General features: G+C 40.3%; 1 pseudogene; it reads left to right on the top strand.

Annotated features, from left to right (window-relative positions):
• Positions 1-1,667: 1,667 nt before the first annotated feature.
• LOC101090208 lies at positions 1,668-2,251 on the top strand (annotated as a pseudogene).
• The last annotated feature ends 18,320 nt before the right edge of the window (positions 2,252-20,571 follow it).

The raw sequence follows: 20,571 nt of genomic DNA, 5'->3' as shown, positions 1-20,571 counted from the left end.
TGTAGCTTTTGTTTAGGCCAGACTGTGTTTTGATCACTTTCTTGCGGGGGGAAAGTCTGCTGGTCACACCAGAAATATATGAAGGTGAAATCTTCCAACATCCATTCCCAGACGTTTCTTTCAGCTGAATTAAGCCTCCAACTCCAGGGCAAACCCAGAGTTGAGGCTTCCAGCATGAATGCTTTTCCTGTCTACCAGAGCAGATAATGTAAGCTTGACCCCAGGCCTCAGAGTCTGAGTGTAGCCCACTCTAATTAAACTAGAGTCGTTGACTTTTGCAGAAATGGATACAGTGGGACCCAACTGATATTTGGTCCCAATGCCAAAGCGAGTGCATTTGGTAGCTGATGTCCAAGCAAGATTTACTGAAGTGTCAAGATCATCACATACTTTCTGATAAACTGATCCTCCAAATTCTGTCCCATCATTCTGTGTAGCTAGAAGTCCATGGTCCTGTGGCCCACTAAAGTTATTTCCTGTCAACTATTGTTAAATGCTTATTTATTCTGAGAGAGGGAGAGAGAGAGAGAGAGAATGTGGGGTGGGGGAGAGGGAGAAGAAAAGAGAGAATCACAAGCAGGCTCCACACTGTCAGCACAGAGCCCAACTTGAAGCTAGAGTTTGCCATCTGTGAGATCATGACCTGAGACCCTCAAATTTTAATATAATTTAAACTGTATCCTGCATAAAGAAAACTTCGTAAGTGGGGTGCCCGGGGGGCTCAGTCGGTTAAGCCTCCAAGTTCAGCTCAGGTCATGATCTCATGGTTGATGAGTTCAAGCCCCATGTCGGGCTCTATGCTGACAGCTCAAAGCCTAGAGCCTGCTTCAGATTCTGTGTCTCCCTCACTCTCTGCCCCTCCCCCCTCGTTCCCTCTCTCTCTCTCTCTCAAAAGTAAACATCAAACAAAAAAAGAATGAAAGAAAGAAAGAAGAAAGAAAGAAAGAAAGAAAGAAAGAAGAAAGAAAGAAAGAAAGAAAGAAAGAACGAACTTTGTAAGTAAAATTATGGAATAGAATAAATTTAAAGGGATATCTCAGAAATAATGTGTGGGCAACCTGGGTTGATCCATTGCTTAAGCGACTGACTCTTGATTTCAGTTTGGGTCAAGATCTTACAGTTATAGGCTCTGCACTGATAGCACAGGGCCTGCTTGGGATTCGGTCTCTCCCTCTGCCCCTTTCCCACTTGCTCTCTCTCTCTCTCTCTCTCTTTCTCTCTCTCTCAAAGTAAATAAACATTTTGGAAAAAAACAAAAGAGGAGTGCCTGGAAGGCTCAGTCAGTTAAATATAAGACTCTTGATTTTGGCTTAGGTCATGATCTTATGGTTCATGAGATCAAGCCCCATGTCAGGCTCTGCACTCACAGCACAGTATTGTGGTGAAGAGAGTGGGATTTATTTATCTTTTATGCAGAGAAGGATCTAAATGGAGGTGGGAAACAAGTTGCTTTTTTTTTTTTTTTTTTTTTTTTTTTTTTACCATATACAGTTTGTTTCCACGGGGAAATTACAATAGACAACCTGCTGTACGTCAGGTACAATTCACTACGTTATGTCATTTGACTATTACAAAAACTCTTGAGGTAAATAATTGGAATTATTATAAAGGTAAATAAAGGCCCCCACCCTGGCCCCCAGCACCCACCCAGTCGGCCCGGCTCAGCCATGATCAGGGCAACCCTCATCTTCAACAACCACAGGAAGCCATGCGTCTCCAAGTTCTACCAGCCCCTACAGTGAAGATACACAACAACAAATCATCAGGGAGAGATTCCATTTGGTATCTAAGAGAGATGAAAATGTTTGTAATTTCCTAGAAGGAGGATTGTTAATTGGAGGACCTGGCAACAAACTGATTTATAGACATTATGCAACATTATATTTTGCCTTCTGTGTGGATTCTTCAGAAAAGTGAACTTGGCATTTTAGATCTAATTCAAGTATTTGTGGAAACATTAGACAAGTGTTTTGAAAATGTCTGCGAACTGGATTTAATTTTCCATGTCGACAAGGTTCACAATATTCTTGCAGAAACAGTGATGGGGGGAATGGTGCTGGAGACCAACATGAATGAGATTATTACACAAATTGACGCATCAAATAAACTGGAGAAGTCGGAGGCTGGCTTAGCAGGAGCTCCAGCCCGTGCTGTATCGGCTGTAAAGAATATGAATCTTCCTGAGATCCCAAGAAATATTAACATGGGTGATATCAGTATAAAAGTGCCAAACCTGCCCTCTTTTAAATAATAATAAAAAAAAATTTTAAGGCCACTCCTGGGTAAAATCCAGGGGGAAAACTCATCTAAGTTTACCATGCAGTTGTTTACCAAAAATAGAGGAGGAGACTCTTAACTTTTGTTCTTGGATTGAAGTCAAGGTACTATAGAGAAGTTGTGTAAAAACCGTATGGAAGTTCAATGTGGCTTTTCCTGCTCAATGATTTTGAAGAAATGGGATCGTTCTAGTGTGATACTTCCCTTTCTTTTCTAAACCGCATTCCCGTGTCCACCTAAGGCATGCCTCTATGTATCGGCTACTACAGTAATTCAAAAAGTGTCTGAGACATTTCTTTCAACTATGTACAATCCAAACTGTTGCTGTTTTGTATGGATCACCCGTGCAGCATTCCATAGTTCTTTCTGTTATTTGTCACACTTGTTATTTAAAGAACCCAGTATGTATTGCATGAAAACATTATGACCTTTTTCTCTTAGTTTAAATAAACTCCAAGGTAACTGGACTTCTAAAGCACCTTTCTGTTTGCCTGACAGCTACTTTAGCAACAACTGACTCAACAAAGTAAATAAAAGTATATTTTATCACTGTTAAATAAAAAAAAAGAAAGAAAGGTAAATAAATGGACATAGGTAAACATATCAGATTTATAGCCTAAGTCTAGGTTTGCATGATTCACAGACCCGTATGCTTTCCACCAACACCACGTTGCTTTCCTAATCCCATAGGGATAAGGGATGAGCCAGAATGGAGGGAGACCAGAGCAAAAGACTGACCAAGAAGTTGGTTAGCAAGGCAATCACAAAATCAGTGTATGTGGGAATGCCAACCTGTGGAAAGCAATGGGATACGTTTTAGCACAAGGATCACTAAGAATTGGTAACGGCATGTTGTAGCACCCAGAGGAGGAAGCACTCTTGACACTGGCTGGCTGGGTACAAATCCTGCCCCCTTCTTCATGACACGTGTGACCTTGGGAGGGTTATTTATTATTCCATTGCTTCAGGTTTTGTTTTTTTTTTTTTAATGTTAAACATGGGACTATCCAGTCAGAAAGACAAATGCAGTATGACTTCACCCATACATGGAATTTAGGAACCAAAACAAAGGAGCAAAGAGGAAAAAAGGAAAGAGAGAGACAAACCAAGAGACAGACCCTTAACTATAAAGAACAAAGTGATGGTTACCAGAGGGGAGGTGGGTGGATGATAGGAGTGAAATAGGTGATGGGGATTGAGGAGGGCACTTGTTGTGATGAGCACAGTGTGATATATGAAGTGTTGAATCACTATATTGCACACCTGAAACTAAGACAACACTGTACGTTAACTAAACTGGAATTTAAATAAAGACTTTAAAACTAAATAAATCCGTAGAAATTGGACAATCACTCTCAAATGGGTTTTTGTATGTTAACTACACTGGAATTTACATAAAGACTTTAAAACTAAATAAATCTGTAGAAATAGGATGATCACTCTCAAATAGGTTCTTGTAGATCTCAAGTAAGTGGAAACTTAAATGGTGCCTTGGACATAGCAGCAATAAATACTACTTACCACTACCACTATTGTTATTACCATTATTATTTTCATTACCATTAATGATTAGAAATAAAAGCGTACAAGACACTGCATAGCCTCCAACTTTTATATTTTTAGGTGACTGAAAGGATAGAGGTGTGCTGAAGGACTTCGTAAAAATCTAAAAAAGGAACTCATTTGGGGGGAAAATAAATGAATCTATTTGGGGAGGGAAAAAATGCCTTAAATATCTCGGACGGTTCTGAAAGTTGCTGCGGTCTGCTAAGTTTCTCTCTCTGTGGAGATTTTCTACAGGGGCCTTTTCTCAATGGTGTGTTCCCTCTATTATTCACTAGCATGCTGATACTGACAATGGAACTGTTTCCTTGGACTTGGATATCAGCCCCCACCCATCAGCTCCCCGGCTGAAACCTTCTGAGTTTTACAGGCTACCTTCTAGAATCTACACTGAGCGGCCCTTCTTTTTTATTCACCTGTATCCTTGCCTTAGCTCAGCAGTTGGGGTGGGAATTCAGTTGTACCTGAACTGAACCACAGCCGCCAGGTTGCAAATCTCAAAAGTCACAAAATATGCCTGGAGTAATCGTATGTGGTTTTTGTACGGCATATAGGTTACTTAGATTGAGATTAAAGAATTATGGTTTTGTGACAAGGTCTATATCTTGCATTCCTAATCTCCTTTTAAAGCACAAATACTGAATATCCATTTTCTGTTTTCCTACATACCTAGGTTGATACTTGAAACATATAATTGAACAGGAGACAGTCCCCACTCTCAAAAAGCTCCTGGGAAGATGGTGATATGCGTAAGAAAATCACTAATCACAATATAGTGTGATGGGGATTTTATATAAAGTGCTGTGAAAATCACTAATCACAATATAGTGTGATGGGGATCTTATATAAAGTGCTGTGAAAGTACAGGAGAAGCCCTAACACAGTCTAGTGCCAACAAGGATAAGGCTTCCTGTAATTATTGACCTTGGAAGTGGCGGGGTTAGAAGGATGAAGTTCCAGATGGAGCCTCTAGCATTTGCCTAAGGACCGCATTTAAATGGCAAGGGCTGGTCTATGTGGTAGGAAGGATAGGAGATGGTAAGCGGCCATATTGCAGCCAGCCTGAATGTCAGAAAAATGACTTTGGCATTGTTCTGATGGGAAAAGAAAGTCACTAAAGTGTGTTAAGGTGGGGGATGGGGAATGGGAGTGATAAGCAGGTTTGCATTTTAGAAAGATTCCTTTTTAGCAGCCCTGTGGACTGGGTATTCAACTGTATCTGCAGTATCCCAGCGTTCGAGTTCCCACATGCACTTGAGCACCCAATCAATGAGACTAAACCAATCATGACTCCTTACTTCTATGTTACAGATCAAAAGGCAGGTTGTGGATGAATTGCCCAAATCACTTTGCCAACATAAGGCAGCAGCCAGTCTGAGCTCTGATCTATATCCCAGCTAGCAGAGGGTCAAAGAGCCTCTTAATTCAATTTCCTATAATCTTCAAGTAAGTGCAAAATTTCAAAACCTTCCCCAAATGAGTTGCTTTTAAAAATTGAACTGGATTCCCTGTTGAAGTTAAGTTTGGGTTTTCTAAGGGTTGAGTTTGCTGGGTGTACCTGTACTGCTCTTTACTGTCTCTTACTAATGTTGGCAAAGAAAAGATGAATTTCTTCTTCACGGACGTTGCTGTGGGCTTTGTGAAGATAAGAGAACAGCATATAGTGAGGCTGGGGAGGGTGTTAAGTAAATGTAGTAAGCAATTCACAGATTTGAAGGATGTCTGGATAAAATTCAAGCCCAACTCTAAAACAGTCTTTTTACTAAAAATGACAGAAATTTGGCAGCCTGAATCTTGGGGTACGGAGTTAAATCCAGTTCTCAAACCTATCGGTTCTATGATTCTAAGTAAATTACTGCACTTCTCTGAGCCTGAGTCTCAGGGTCTTTGTTTTCTGACATAAGAGGGGAATGATTTGTTGCCCTTTAAGAGTGCCTGTGTTTCCTTAAACTGTCAGCTTCCCCTGATACTTGACTCAGAGTCAGAATCTCATAACCTAGAAGGTGTGGGTCTAGTCCCTTTGTCTTTTCTTCTTTGGCTTCTACAAAAGCCACTAGCATTACTCACCCAAGGACTCTGCCTACTCTATTAGGGTTCCATTGGCTATTGAAACCACTGGCCAGGACACTTCTTGGGATACAAAACAAAACAAAACAAAACAAAACAAAACAAAAAAACTACACAAAGTATGGCGATGTCAATATGTACAGATTCCCATGGGCTCAGCCACAGCTTCTGACATGACAAAGACAAACAGGACAAATAGTCTTCCCCAAATGTGTAACTTTAGTGATAGACTAATGCTTAAATAAAAAGTAATTATCTTTGTAGTCTCAATGTCGACACAGACAGGGCTGCTTTAGAGGCCACTGGATTCAAGGAATGTATAACTTGTCCCTTTAGGAGCTGAAGTGTTATCTCACATGACACAAATCTTTCCCCCCCCCCCCCACTAGGTGAAAATCTCAGAACTTCCCTACTATAATCCCCACTGAACAAATGCGGGAAGAAAATGAGCCACATATCCGAGAAGTCAGTATGCTTTACCAAAGAGTAGCAAATGTACAGCTTTTTTTTTTTTTTTTTTTTTTTTTTTTTTTACAGCCCAAAGGATCAAGGGAGTTATACCAAAAAAAACCCAGGCAACTTTTCTTCGTCCTAGGGTTTTATTCTCCTGAGATGCCAGGGAACAAGGCTTATGTGAGGGTTGGAAGGATATTCTAGTGTAGCCTAGAAAGTACAAAATCACAGATGATCTTACTGGGTGAATATCCAACTACCTCTGTAAAAGGATATTTCTTTTATCTCTTTATTTGAAGACAGGAGTTTCTGTTTTAAGTCTTGGAATTCAGGAAGACTTACAGTAAAACGCAGAAATATTTATTCTTCCGTGTCACCCCTCACAGATTATACCTAAATCTCACTGGAGAATTCTGATTATACTTCAAGAGAGCGCTTAGACATTTTTAGGGTGGACTTAACTCTCATCTTTGCAAAAGGACAGCGTTCCCATGGTGATGAGGATGATATTATCAGGACGGGTTCCAGCAGTGAGTACAGACCCATTGCTCACCACAGGAATAGATGGGATAAGAGATAACAGCATTTTCTGTTCAAACACAGATAACTCAAAGATTAGCCAGGCTAACAAGCCAGGAATTTTCACTAAATGTAAGCCTGATAGATTGTTTAAAATTATTATTCTCTTCACTGTCAAAGGTACTCTAAAATAGCAGGAATTCTCTTGTCCTATTAGGCTCCTCCAAGGATATGCAGCCCGTATGGGTAGGTGGCAACTTGAATACATTACTGAGATGCTAATATTAGGTTTTTGTGAGCATGAAAAGCTTTCGCTGTCTATTAGGCCAAATTGCATAAAGCCAGAGCTGAAAAGTCAGTTACAGTATGCCTTTTGCAAAGGGCTGGAAAACTGATATAAGCTCGACAGCATGCTATGGCTTTCCAATCACCTAACTTTATTCTCCTAAATGGAAAAGTTATACCCCTTGCAAAATTCTATTATACCAAATTGTCCTTCTATACCCATCAGTGTAAGGGAAGCATGAATCCACATGTGATCCCCTTCCCGTACTTATCACCAATTTTACTAACATAAGTGTGAGTATAAGCTAGCCTAAAATTAGTGAGTTCTTACCTACTAATATATGCCCTTCGATATCTTAGCTTGCAAGACTATAACAGGTGTATTCTCTTGTCAGTCCATCCATCTATCGATCTACCAATCATCTATTTCTTGAACTTTCACTGGGTACTGACTGTATTCTAGGCACTATGCTGTGCATCTGCCTAGAATAAAAAAGATGAATATTATATACTTCTCGCTCAAGGGAAATGCAAAGTCTGAGGAAGGGAATGAATGCATAAACAAACAACTACTATGCAGCACAATGTCTTGATAAGGGTTTATACTGAGCTGTACACAAATAAGGATATAGTTAGCTCCTCTGTGAGAGTCCGTGAACATATAACTGAAGAGCTAGGATTTAAGATGGGCCTGGGTCTAGGCTGAGTACAGACCTTTCTCCAATACCTCTGGCTCATAAGAGAAGACTGAAAAACAGGAAGCATAGAAGTGGAAGGAAAGTGGAAAATAGACCCTGAGCCTGCCACACACACACACACACACACACACACACACACACATCATTGAGTGCTGTGATATCTGAGGTAAGTAGTTAAGGATTAGTCTCATGCTAAGCATGTTAGTAGACACAGTCCACTATACAGAGTTGGCCCAAGATTGGCACAGTGGTTCTTAGTCTTATTTGGATTATAAATTCCTTCAAGAACCTGATGAAGTTTCTAGACCTACTCTCTGGAAAATTGCATAAACACCTTAAATAGGCATGTTTGTAAAGAATTTCAGGGCATTCCATGAACACCTTAGACAGGGTCTATGGAGTCTAGGTTAAGAACTTCTAGCTTAGAACCACAACTGGAGTCATACTGTTCTTATACTCCCAGAATATCCAACTCTCTTTTTAATTTTTTAATGTTTATTTATTTTTGAGAGAGGGAGAGAGAGAGAGCATAAACAGGTGAGGGGCAGAAAGAGAGGGACAGAATCTGATGCAGGCTCTATGCCATGAGCTGTCCGCACAGAGCCTGACACGAGGCTCGAACTCACAAGCTGCGAGATCATGACCTGAGCCGAAGTCGGACACTTAACCGACTGAGCCACTCAGTCACACCCAGAATATCCAACTGTCTTTAATGATGATGGGAAAAAACACAATCCAGGAGCAAGTCTTTGCAGGCTTATAGGGTCAAATACATCTCTTCCAAGCCATGAAATATTGAATAACTTCCTTACCCTCAACTTACTCACCTATATGATGGGGATATTAATCCTGTCTCTCAAGATTCATTATCAAGTTTACAGACAATCTATATGAAGTACCTAGACACAGCAGAGTGTCTGGCATATTATTTGTTTGGCTTTTATTATTATCACAAGTATCGGTATCAATATTAGTGTTGTATAATGACAACACTACAATTGTGTTCTAGAAATTCAGGGAGAAAATTATGGTGACCAGATGCGATATCCATCTGGATTCTTCAGAGATATTTCAAACTTCCTGTTTAGCTAGAACTCCCTCTGCCCTCAAGATGATTAATAAAAACATTGCAATTATATTCTAAACCCTCTGGGTAGAAAGTATAGTTACCTATATATTCTGTACCATGTTCAATAAATGTGTAATAAAATTACAATACTACTTGGGATTTCTATATTTCTTTCATTTGATAGTCTCTAAGTACTTTGTAGATATTAGTTCATTAATTCTCCAAATTCCACCAAGACTAGGAAGGTAGGAAATGTTAAAGGCTCTTTATTTGCTTGTGGTTTTTAAAGACATCTCTTCTCTTCATCCCTCCAAACCTTGTTGTGCCACTTCTCATCAAATAGATCAGGATTTAACCCCTTTTTAGCATTAAGACCTTTCACCAACAATACCAGTAGACTAGCTGACCCCACTCAAGTTTCCTATGTCTTAATTTCTCCTGCCCCATTATACTTCTCAGTTTCCGATTCTCTTTATAGATTTAATCTCTAAAATGGGCTGGTTCCTTAACAGATCCTGACTAAAGAGAATTCTAATAACAAATTAAGAATAATCACAACAGTGTATTGAGTGTCAGGCACTAGAGTTCAGTTAAGGTTATTATCGTCTTTGTTGTCTCGAAAACCCAATGCATTATCATTACCTCCATTTTATGGTGAGAAAAAGAGTCCACAAGAAGTTGAATAAATTTGTATAAGGTCACACAGCTGGCAAGGAACAGAACTGGATTTGAACCCAGTTATGGCTATCTCTAGGGGGCACTCCTCTTACTGCTAAGACTTTTTCTTGGAAGCTATGCAAATTTTCCAAATTCTCAGGGTACCGTGGGGAACTTGCTGATCCCTCAGAGCTATGCACGGACAACTTGGGAACATCAGAGGACTTGCTTTGATACTGGGACCTGCAGTAAGGTGAGCTTTCGCTGAAGCCCCATCAACTGTAATCTCCATTTATCCTTCCTTCATCCCCTCTCAACCCACCACCCCATTAAAGAATCTGCCATGGGAAATCCAAGAAGATTTGAAACTGTGTATCATCCCAGGAGGTCTCCATAAAGCTAGAATGGACATCTTATATGGTCTCGCTTCCTATCTGTGTCTCTTACAAAACTGTGCCTCAGACTCTCTTAGGACTTTAAGTCTGGAAGGTGACAAAGGTTCCAGTCCCTGAAACCTGTATAGCACTGAATTTCATATGTACACCATTCTTTCTTTAACTGTCAATGGGAAGTGTCAGTCAGTCTTTCGACCCATTATTACTCCCCTCACCTCCCTCCTGGAATCTCTTGGGATTTCTTAGACTCTACCATCATCGCAAACCTACCTTCTTCAACAGAATTTCTACCATGATGACTTTCCACTCCAACTGGCAGCAACACACACTCACATGGTAAAAAATGATTCGTTGCATTAGATAAGAGATAAGTGAACCAAAACATATCAAAGGCCTGCTCTGAGGGGCAAGTTACAAATATATTTGTGGACAAAACAACAGCTATTGCTGTTTTGATCTCCACATTAAAAATGAAATAAGAAATGGAGTGTCAGATACTGAAGTGACTTGCCCAAAGCCACACAACCATTAACTGGAAGAAAGAATTTAAGTCTAAGTCTGACCCAGGCTAGAACACTTCTTTCTACTCCCCAAACTACATCATTAACTTGTGTGAGAGTCACCTGCGCTGGCTCTTGATATTTATACTAGTTCGTCATCTGAAAGTTGACAGAGACCTTTGAATTTGCTTAGTAGAGGGACCCCAACCTTTATGAGCAGGCACTGCATCTAAGCCCACAGGGTTTGTTCATCCACAAAGAATGAAGAAGTGAGTGCAGGTGACTGGTGGCAGGGTGGAGGACGAATCGTCGGGTAGCAAGAGGCGAGAACAAAATTCTAGAGCTGGGAATGAGAAGGAGTTGCCAGAAAAGATGTGTCTTGGGGGCGTAGTCACTTATGGTAATCCATATTGTAATCCTCCCTCCCACCCCTATGTCAATACCATGGGGACTGAAGATCCAGTTCATTATCCTCATTTTCTAAAATGTATTTAGAGAGAGAGCATGAGTGGGGGAGGGGCAGAGAGAGAGAGAGAGAGAGAGAGAGAGGAGAGAATCCCTGGCTGAGCGCTGTCAGGGCTCCACACTATCAACAAAGAGCCCAACACGGGGCTGGAACTCAAGAACCATGAGATCATGACCTGATAGAAAATCAAGAGTCAGATGCTTAACCAACCAAGCCACCCACGTACCCTTCATTTGTTAATTTGAAAAATGGGAGGATTGTGCCAGAAAGATGTACTACAATTCCCAGATTAAGCAGTTGCCTTAACTGTTTATACTGTACTTCATCTAAAAATAGTCTGGGGCTGATTAAATATAGAATTTCCTCAAAGATCTAGGGCTATTGACATGCTTGGGAGATATTTGCTATGGTGAACAAAGTTTTCCAAATAATAATGTCAATATTGTCTTTATTTTAGCAGCTAGAAAAATAAGCAAGGAAGCAAAAAAGGAACAAAAATAAACACAAAAAACAAAGTTGTTGATTCCCAAAAGTTGGCTACCCATGTGTAGAAAATTCAGGTTTCTGTTCCTTTAGGAATATTCCAAATTATCATTTTATTAAGCACACATTATGTTCTTTCTTTAACCTGTACAGATGTGGCTATACCCACTGTTCCCACTAGCAAGGTGCCTGCTCTGTGCCAAACAGTCATAAAGATTGCATGAGGGATAAGTGAATTATCACTCAGACCTCCAACTTGTGCTGGAATGTATGTCAGGGTGCCTTTAAACCTCAGAACAACCATAGGAGGAAGCCATGATTATTGCCAATAGACGGAGACATTGATGCACAGGGAGAATGAGTAGTTTACTATGTAACTGGGAACACTGTAGTTTGATCCTACATTTGCCTGACTCCAAAGCCTGGGCTCTCTTCCCTATTCTATTCTAAACCCAGTCCCTACTTTTATGAATTCTGTAGTATGAAAAGATCAGTGTTCAACCATGACCCTTTAGCTTGGGGATTGCAATCAGATGGAAACCAGGATAAAAGTCACAGAGTCCTGCCTCTGAGACACCAGTGAGCACTTATTTGGCTGCGCACGGGTTGAACGCTCCTCGGTAGGATTTAACAAGCCCCATTGTCAAACTGAACTCTGCAAGGATTTATGAAATCAGGCCCATGAATTCACAACCCCTAAGAACATTGGTTATGCTCCAAATATGGGTCATGCTGGAGACCAAGGAGAGTACTCGATTCTTTGTCAAGTTGGGAGTAAGGAGATTTTTACACCCCATACTAACAACACTGAACTGCAAGTTTATCACCTCCATCACCTTTTTTGCAGGTATACTTGCCTCAGTCCCCCCAAACAGAACCCCTTTGGTCATTTCACGATCCATATGGTTTATTCTACAGACTTTCTCTTCCGCAAGTCTCCTTTGGCTGAAGGATATGATGTGACTGTTTCCTCTTCTGTTCTCCAATCCTAACAACATCCCTTGAAAAGTGGATAGCTCACAGGAGCCCTTATTCTGTCCTTGGATGCTCCTAAGCCCAGGAACCTCAGCCCCATGATTTTCTAAGCATTATTCTAGTTCCATACTATGAGTCCCCTGGTATCTACAAACCTGAAACACCCTTATGTGGGTGTGGAGATGATGAAGAGATGTGTTTGATTCACTCCATCAGGGCAACAGAAAATATGAAAACACATCATTTTCTCCTAGGACTTCTATATTCAAAGAGTTTCTTCATCTTTTGCATCAGTATAATGTTCACACTATCTTTCATTGTTAGGGAGGAGAGATATTGATATCCCTCCTCGTAGAAAGAAAACGATGACCCAAATGGATGACATCACCCAACTAGACTTTATTTAGCTAATTGGTGGCAGGTCTCTTGATTCCCAGCCAGGCCATTTTACACAGACCCGGGATATTTCCCCCTTAGCCTTTACCCCAGAAGACAGCCATGTTCCTAGGGAGTTATTTGGGAAAGATTGATTTCTGGTGGTTGATTTCCCCACTCCTGTAACAGGCTTAATAAATATGATGAATATTACCTTATGAACAGAGATAAGAACCTCCCTCTCCCCTCTGCACATTCTAGAAATATTTCTTAAAGACTGTGAAGTTGAGACTGTCAGTGATGTTAACCTAGACTACAGCCTAGCTGAGCCCGAGTGGTAACATGTCTATACCTTCATGTGGCTAAAACGTGAACACAATCACTGTGTCTTAACTGACTGACAGTCTTGGTTTCTGGCTTCCTAACAAAAGAGAGATGGTATTAAACCTCGCAACTGTCTTTTCTGTAGGCTTAAGGGAAACCACTCAGGTGAGTAAAATCACAAAGCCCTAAGTCTGAGAGCCTCATTAGGAGATGTTTGAATATCACACCGCTTTATTCCAAAGGTTAAACACATTTAACCCGGTGGGGGGGGGGGTGGAGAAATCCTGCAGAATGCAAGGAGTGTATGATTTGCTTCTCAGCTGGCTCTGATGTAGACAGCCCAGTGCCACATTGTCCAATGAGGGGACAAGCGAGAGACAGAAGGCTAGCAGGTCCATTCAGACACAATCTTGGGACCTTGGGAAACATTTGAAAAACCAGTTGTTGCTGCTGTTGTCGTTGTTGTTGTTCACCTCAAATGTCAACCCCCAATACCTTAGTTTTCTCAGTGAAACAACCTGGAATTTAGGCAAACTGATTGTGAGTCCATGGAGCCATATTCTGTTAAGGTAGTTTGTACCTTGCTGTGTTCGAATGGAACAACGGGTAGGTCTTGAGCATGATAGAACTGAGGGACGTCAGTTTCTCTGTTCTAAATCCTGGCTGTGGCGTCCCCAGTGCCCAAGTCCACTTCTGTATGCTTCAATTTATAGGAGATTTGGATGAGCCAAGAGAGTTCAGGGAAGACACAAGAAGATGAATAACGAATAGAAAACAGAACGGTATATATATATATTTTTAAAAGTTAGGTGAAAGAGAATTGTAATTAACTACATGGAAAAATAATAAAATCTGAGTTTCTTCTGGAGTATGAAGGGCTTAGCAGAGAGTAAACTTCCACTGAATGAGTGGAGATTGGTCTTAAATTACACCAGAGTGTGAGAAGTTATCAGGAAGTATAAAGTCAAGTAACAGCTACTTGTGCTGAAAGATTGAACGCCTTCCTTGCAAACAAGGATATAGACTAATTGTCCAACACTTTTTCCATACCGTGATGATATAGCAACCAGGACCCAATCCTGTGGACAGGCTTCACCTTTGACTATCAGAAATCCAATTACGATTCAAAGAGCTATTGCCTTTGACCTCTTACAGAAGGAAAGAAGGTTGAAACAGGCTGACACATTTCTTTCCTTTAAGGTCTACCATAAATCTCCCCTCTTCCAAAAGTGTTCCCCTATCTCATGAGAAGGAATTGTTTGTATTTTTTTTTTTCCTTCCTCATTACTCCCATGGATACGAATCTCATTTTTCTAGGGTGTTTATCACAGTCTTCTTTTAATACAATTAGCTAGTTCTCTAATAAATACTGTATTTCCTTGTGACAGTTCCTATGTCCTATTCCTTTTTGATCCCTTCACAGTGCCCAGTAGGATGTCAAGTATGAGCAAAAGCTCAACATACGTAAGCTGAATTGCACCAAACTCTCTAGGTCTCTGGTGGAAATTGAAAGCAGCAGACAGCAGAGTATCATTCCTTAAGGACTTGGTTTTCTTATTTGGTAGAAAACCCTTAAACACACTTAGAACAAAACAGAAAAGCCCTCAGCAAGACATAGTGAACTTCACATCAGGAGCAAAGGAAATGAGTTAGGATGTTGAGTTTTATTAGGTTTCCAAAACTGCATGCCATCCATGTACATGGCGTTAACATTCCTTTATGGCTGTTTCATTTAATACGAAAAATTAAAAATAAAATTTTAAATTGCAAGATGGGCAATGTTGTTTCCATTTTAAAGATGAGGACGCGGAGGCTTGAAGACATTATGTGATTTGTCCAAGATCGCATGGTGCTATTAAATGATGAACCTGAGCTCGTAATTAGAGCCCAGGTTGGTCTGGCAGCATTTTAAGTGACTTTTCACTCTACATATTTGCCTTGTAAATGTAAAACTGAAGTCAAGAAGGAAGGATATAGATCACAGGGAAGTTGGGAATGGCCCAGGGATGCTATGTGCTCATGAAAAGATCACCATTCTCTACCCCTCCCAAGTTATTTTTAATCACCAGCTTCTGGCTCTCAAGCCCTTTACCCACCAGCCCACCAATTCTGCAGTTTCTTTGTTAAGCTGGGTGGTGTCGCCGTCGGTGCCATTGTGATGTGTGGATTACATAACTCAGGACCATCTTTATCAAGGAGGCTCCCTGAATCTCTGTGTCCTAGAAGCTGGTGGTTCTTGGTACACCTCGCTCAACACTCCCCTCCTCTGACAAAATCCAGTTTCCTCTCTCTCCAGGCTTCCTGGACCTGCTGAGGTTTCCAAACTAGACTTCAAGCTAGTCGCTTTTCCATTCAAGTCTCAATGGAGGTAGAAAATTTCTCTGGAGAAGAAACATTACGTACACACACGCGATTCCATGGCTCCTCTGAGCCCAGCTGCTAGGAGAAACCTGAGCTCGAAGCTTTAATGCAATGGGAACTTTAATGTGATAATTAACGCAGGGACCTTCTCCCTGGGGCAATTAACTTCTGCTCCTCTGTCTAGCCATGATTTCAGTGCTGGCAGAAGGCAGGAAATGAATGTCACCGTCACGGTCACAGCCAGTCAGCTCAGACTTGCACCCATAGGGGCCTTTCAATTCACCATTTCTCTGCATCTTTCATGCTTGGGACCCAAGATTCCCTTCAGGTGCTATGACTACATTAGAAGAGAAAACAGTTACCAGCGGCCCCAAACCAAGCCAGACTTCTCAACATCTGGAGAACGCTACCCCGGTGCATTCCCATTTGGCATTTTCCCCGTGCCCTCAATAAATAAATGAAACTCCTTATCTTCCTATTCTTCTGTCTCTGTATGGTAGCTGCTTGGGGATGCATAAGTGTGTTACTGTCCACCAGGGAATCTCTGCAGTGGTAGATTGTCCTGTATCCAAGACAGTCAAGAGATAAAGAGGGAAAAACAACCAATTTGGGAAATCTGAAACAAAAATATTCAAGACATATCTCCAAATCAATTTGGAAATATGTTGGAAGGGAAGAAAGAAAGGAAGGAAGGAAGGAAGAAAAGAGGAAGAAAGGGAGAGAGAGGGAGGGAGAGATAGAGAAAGAGAGCAAGAGAGAAAAAGAGAGCAAGAGAGAGAGAGAAAGAAAGAGGGGAAGGGAGGAAGGAAGGAAGGAAGGAAGGAAGGAAGGAAGGAAGGATGAACTTGAGGTATATAAACCAGGCAAAGCAGGGGGCAAGGTAGTAACGTAACAATTCTCAATCTAAACTAAAACAACACACAGAACCAGCCTGGCTTCACTGAAAAAGACATGGGAAGCGATGTGACTGAAGTATGAAAACTTCAGGTTAGATATTGGAAATTCCTTTCTGTAAAGTTTACGAGGTCCTGGAAGAAATGAGAAAAATGTAATTAAAACCAAATTCTCCTAGAGAGCATTAAGAGGGTGTCTGAAAGCAATCCCACCTAACCACAGAACCTGCAGGATCTTCACCAAGTGTGTCTCATAGACCAGTTTTGCCCTCCCAGGGTCTGAAAATGCAAAATCTTGGGTCCCACCCAACACCGACTAAATCAGAACATGCACTTAAAAGATCCATTTAAACATTAAGCATCAATCTAGATAAACAACAGAGCATATCCACGGGCTTGGAAAGCATTCATGGTGCATTAGTATTTGTTTTTGTTTTTGTTTTTAAAGAAAATTGGCTGCCTATCCTGCAAAACTAGAGATTTTCTGCTGCTTCTTACTACCTGTCTGTTACTCTCATCTTCTAGTACTCACGCTTGCCTGCATGCATCTTCAGGAGCACCGATGACCTTGAAATGTACAGCAAGCCTGGGATTATGACCTTGACCACACTCATCCCCAAATGCTTACGTAACCCTATGTCACTATTTTAATTTTTAAAGAAGCTTTTTTAAAAACTAAGGCATACACGTGCACCTACAAAGAGAATGAGTTTTGAAAAGAAACAAATCAAATCAAATCAAAGTGTTGACTTACGTAATGAAGTCATGTTATCCTAATACTGTTTGTTTGCCTCTCTGGTTTCCTTCTCTCTCTTTGACTTTTATTTCAAATGAGTTAGCTGTTGGCTAGATATTGGAAAACTCTGATGGGTACACCACCACTTAAAAATCTTATTTCGAAAATTACGTTCGTTAATATTTCACAGCATATCGACAATGCCGGTGTTTTTTGGTTTTTGTTTCTGTTTCTGTTTTTCCTAAACAAAGCAGAACTACCATGTTTCTCCTTTATTTGGCTTCAATGTGACTTCTGAGGGGAGGCTCAAGAGGCTGGTGCTCCTGGAACCGCTTTTGGTGCCTCTTGTTTCCCAGACCCCATCTTCCTGTATCTGGAAGAGCTCACTACCCCTGAAAGGCAAGAGAAGGCAGACACACAATACCTACACGGGTAGTATACTCACAGGGCTACCCAAGAAATAGCAATAATCAGACACTCACAGAATTTTGGAAAGCCTAAAGGGCCTTTATCTCGTTTAACCCCTTCATTCTACAGGTTAGGAAACTAATGAGAAAGGAAGTATGAATTGCCCCAGCCTAAATAACTATTTAGTAACATAGCTGGGACTAGTAGTCTAGTTCTCCTAATTCCCAATCCAATTCCCTCTCCCTCTGTCTCTCTTACATGCACACATACACAACCCATCTTCCAAAACTAAATCACACCCTCACAAGTTCACACATACCAAGAAAGGTCAAGGATCACGTCACATTGCCCATAGCCATGTTCCTTGTGTGACAGCCACAGGAAGAACCAAAGGTATGTCCATTGAACAAACAAATGAATAAGCAACTTTTTCTCTGAATTATGTTCACAGCTCAGCATGGCCCAAGACATAAATGTTCAGCTTGGCCATGCCCCAATCTAATAACATATATTTCTATACACATGTGAATCTCCCTAGCACCTCTTTTTGGAACATGAGTGGTGAGTGTAGAGCCACTCATTTAGAATGGGGGTAGCAACGGGTATATGTTCCTTCTGGTCCTGAAGTGAGCACAGTCTGTGAGACAGACTTCAGCATTAAAGGACAGGCTACAACAGGGCAGACAAGGCTTTCTAGATAAATGTGGGTGGGTTATGCATGAACAGATAATCAAGGAGATATGGAATGGGCATTGGCCTTTTAACAAAATTAACAGTAAATCAAGTTATTAACTTCTAAATTCAACTTTATTCTTATTCCTTGGTTAAAACATCAAAATACTAGTGAGAAAAGTAAAAAAAGAAATGACATATATGCTACATATGATATATAAAATAGATGAGACATATATATTATATCTATTTCTCTCTATATCTTGTCTGTCATCTATCTATTTTTCCATCATCTATACAGAGAGAGAATGGCTTGATTCTTATTTTTTCAAAGGTATGTGAGCCTGGGTAGTCACTGTATGATATGTTTGATTTTGATTTTTATTTTTCTCTCTCAAAACTTGTCAAGCTTGTTAAACTTCACCACCCCCAATATATGAGTTGATGGGTAAATAGTGAGAGGGAGGAAAAATACCATGAATCCTATTTCATGGATTTGGAAAATGATGAATAGTATAGCCTCCTATTTTAATACGAAAGTGTTTTATCTTTCAATCTTCCCTACCAGGTTTATTTCTTTAATAAGTATTATTTCCCTATGGAGAGTCAAAGTCCAAACCAAAGGAAATGTTGGAAGAATTCATTCTGGCATACTACCCCAGGTATACATTGTGAGAGATGTACTGTATTTTGACTGGTGGATAATTCCAGAAAGTGGCATGTTGAAATTTATCTGCAAAATAAAGGAAAAAGGGGAAAAATCAGTGTTTTAGGGCAACTAATTTTTTTTCACATTTCCAATTATGAGGATTAATTGGACAAAGTAAAGATCAAACAGAAAAAAAAAAAAAAAACAGCCTCAGTCATTAGGTTCACATATCTCTGAAAATTCTTTTTCATCTGATTTAGATGTGATTCTGCTCTTTTTCTGAAAAGATCATAAGCAACAGAGGCCATTTACCGAATCAGCATTATACTGAAATTAAAACATTAAAGCATATGGAAAGTGTCATATACTTGCAATGCTTAAATGAATAGAATCAAAAAAAAAACCTTTTCTCACATTTTATAATAAACAACTAAAAAATCTTTACTATTTGTCAGGCATTGTGCCATTTAATGTTCACATTAACTATTGAGACTGTCACTATCTCTTACTTTCCAGATGAGAAAATTAGAGCCGCATTTCTACAATTTAGAGAGTTAAGTCTCATAACCCGCATTGTGGACTTGGATAAAAATCCAGCTTTGTCTAACTGCTGAATCTGCACTCATAATGAGTATATGCTTTTTAGAAAAAAAAAATAGTTCAGAGAGCCATTTACTTTAGAATCTGAGGCAACCGATTTTCCAGTTTGGTTCCTCTCTGAGATCGTCCAAGTTGCTCATTTTACGGGTGACGAAATTGAGGCCCAGAGAAGTTAAGTGATGTGACAGAAGTGCATCCAGCTAGTTCGTACAACTGGAATTGGAATCCAGATTTCTGAATCCTCCTGCAATAGCAATCTTTCTACCGCACCCCTGAACTTCACAGCAAAGCGGAGATCAATTTGCATTAAACACAGGATTACAGTTAATGAATACAAATTCTGAATCAGTTGCCCACACTCCTCAAAACCTTCCAGCAGTACAATGACAGGCACCCTTGCTAGAAACTCTGCTCAGAATGAAGCCATCTTGTGTCACATGCCTGTTGTCCTAGGGCACCTCCAGAAACCCAAACTCACCATGTCTATTACCTTGGCTATTACCACTCTATTACCATGGCGTTCATCTCCATGCTGAACATCCGTGAAACTGACTCAACTGTCTGACCACCTGTCCTCCCAGGTCTTCCCAATGTGCCTTCTGGAATTCATACTTTTTCACTGGCAGACTCTCCAATATCCTCCTACTCTCCTTAAATGTTCTCTTCACTTTTTGTCTTAACTGGATGGACACTGTTACCTGAAGTTGTTCTAAGTGAATGAGAAAGGAGCAGTATAAACATTCCTCATCCCTCAAAGAACTTGTAATTTGTTAGAGACTTACAACTTAGCTATAGAAAATGTCATTATGAGACAAAATGTTAAATTGTAACATATGAATAGCAAATGCAATAGGTGTTTATTCATTTGCTATTTCATTCGCTCATTTACATTATCCACGAATTCATCTATTTAGCCAACAAATCCTTACTGGGTACTTTCTAGGTATTAAAGATCTCTTGGGTGCCAGAGTTGCAAAGATGAATAAAGTATTATTTCTGCCTTCAATGACATCACGCTTCATAGGGAGAGAAAGACATATAAAGACGTTTTTAGAAAGTAAATATAGCAGACACGTATGTTCCATAAATGTGAGCATTACCTGGTCACTTTCAACCAACCCCCTCCACATATACACAGAATCCAAC

The sequence above is a fragment of the Felis catus genome, chromosome D1 (assembly GCF_018350175.1).
Source record: "Felis catus isolate Fca126 chromosome D1, F.catus_Fca126_mat1.0, whole genome shotgun sequence".
NCBI lineage: Eukaryota > Metazoa > Chordata > Mammalia > Carnivora > Felidae > Felis > Felis catus.
This window is presented reverse-complemented; position numbering and strand designations above follow the sequence as displayed.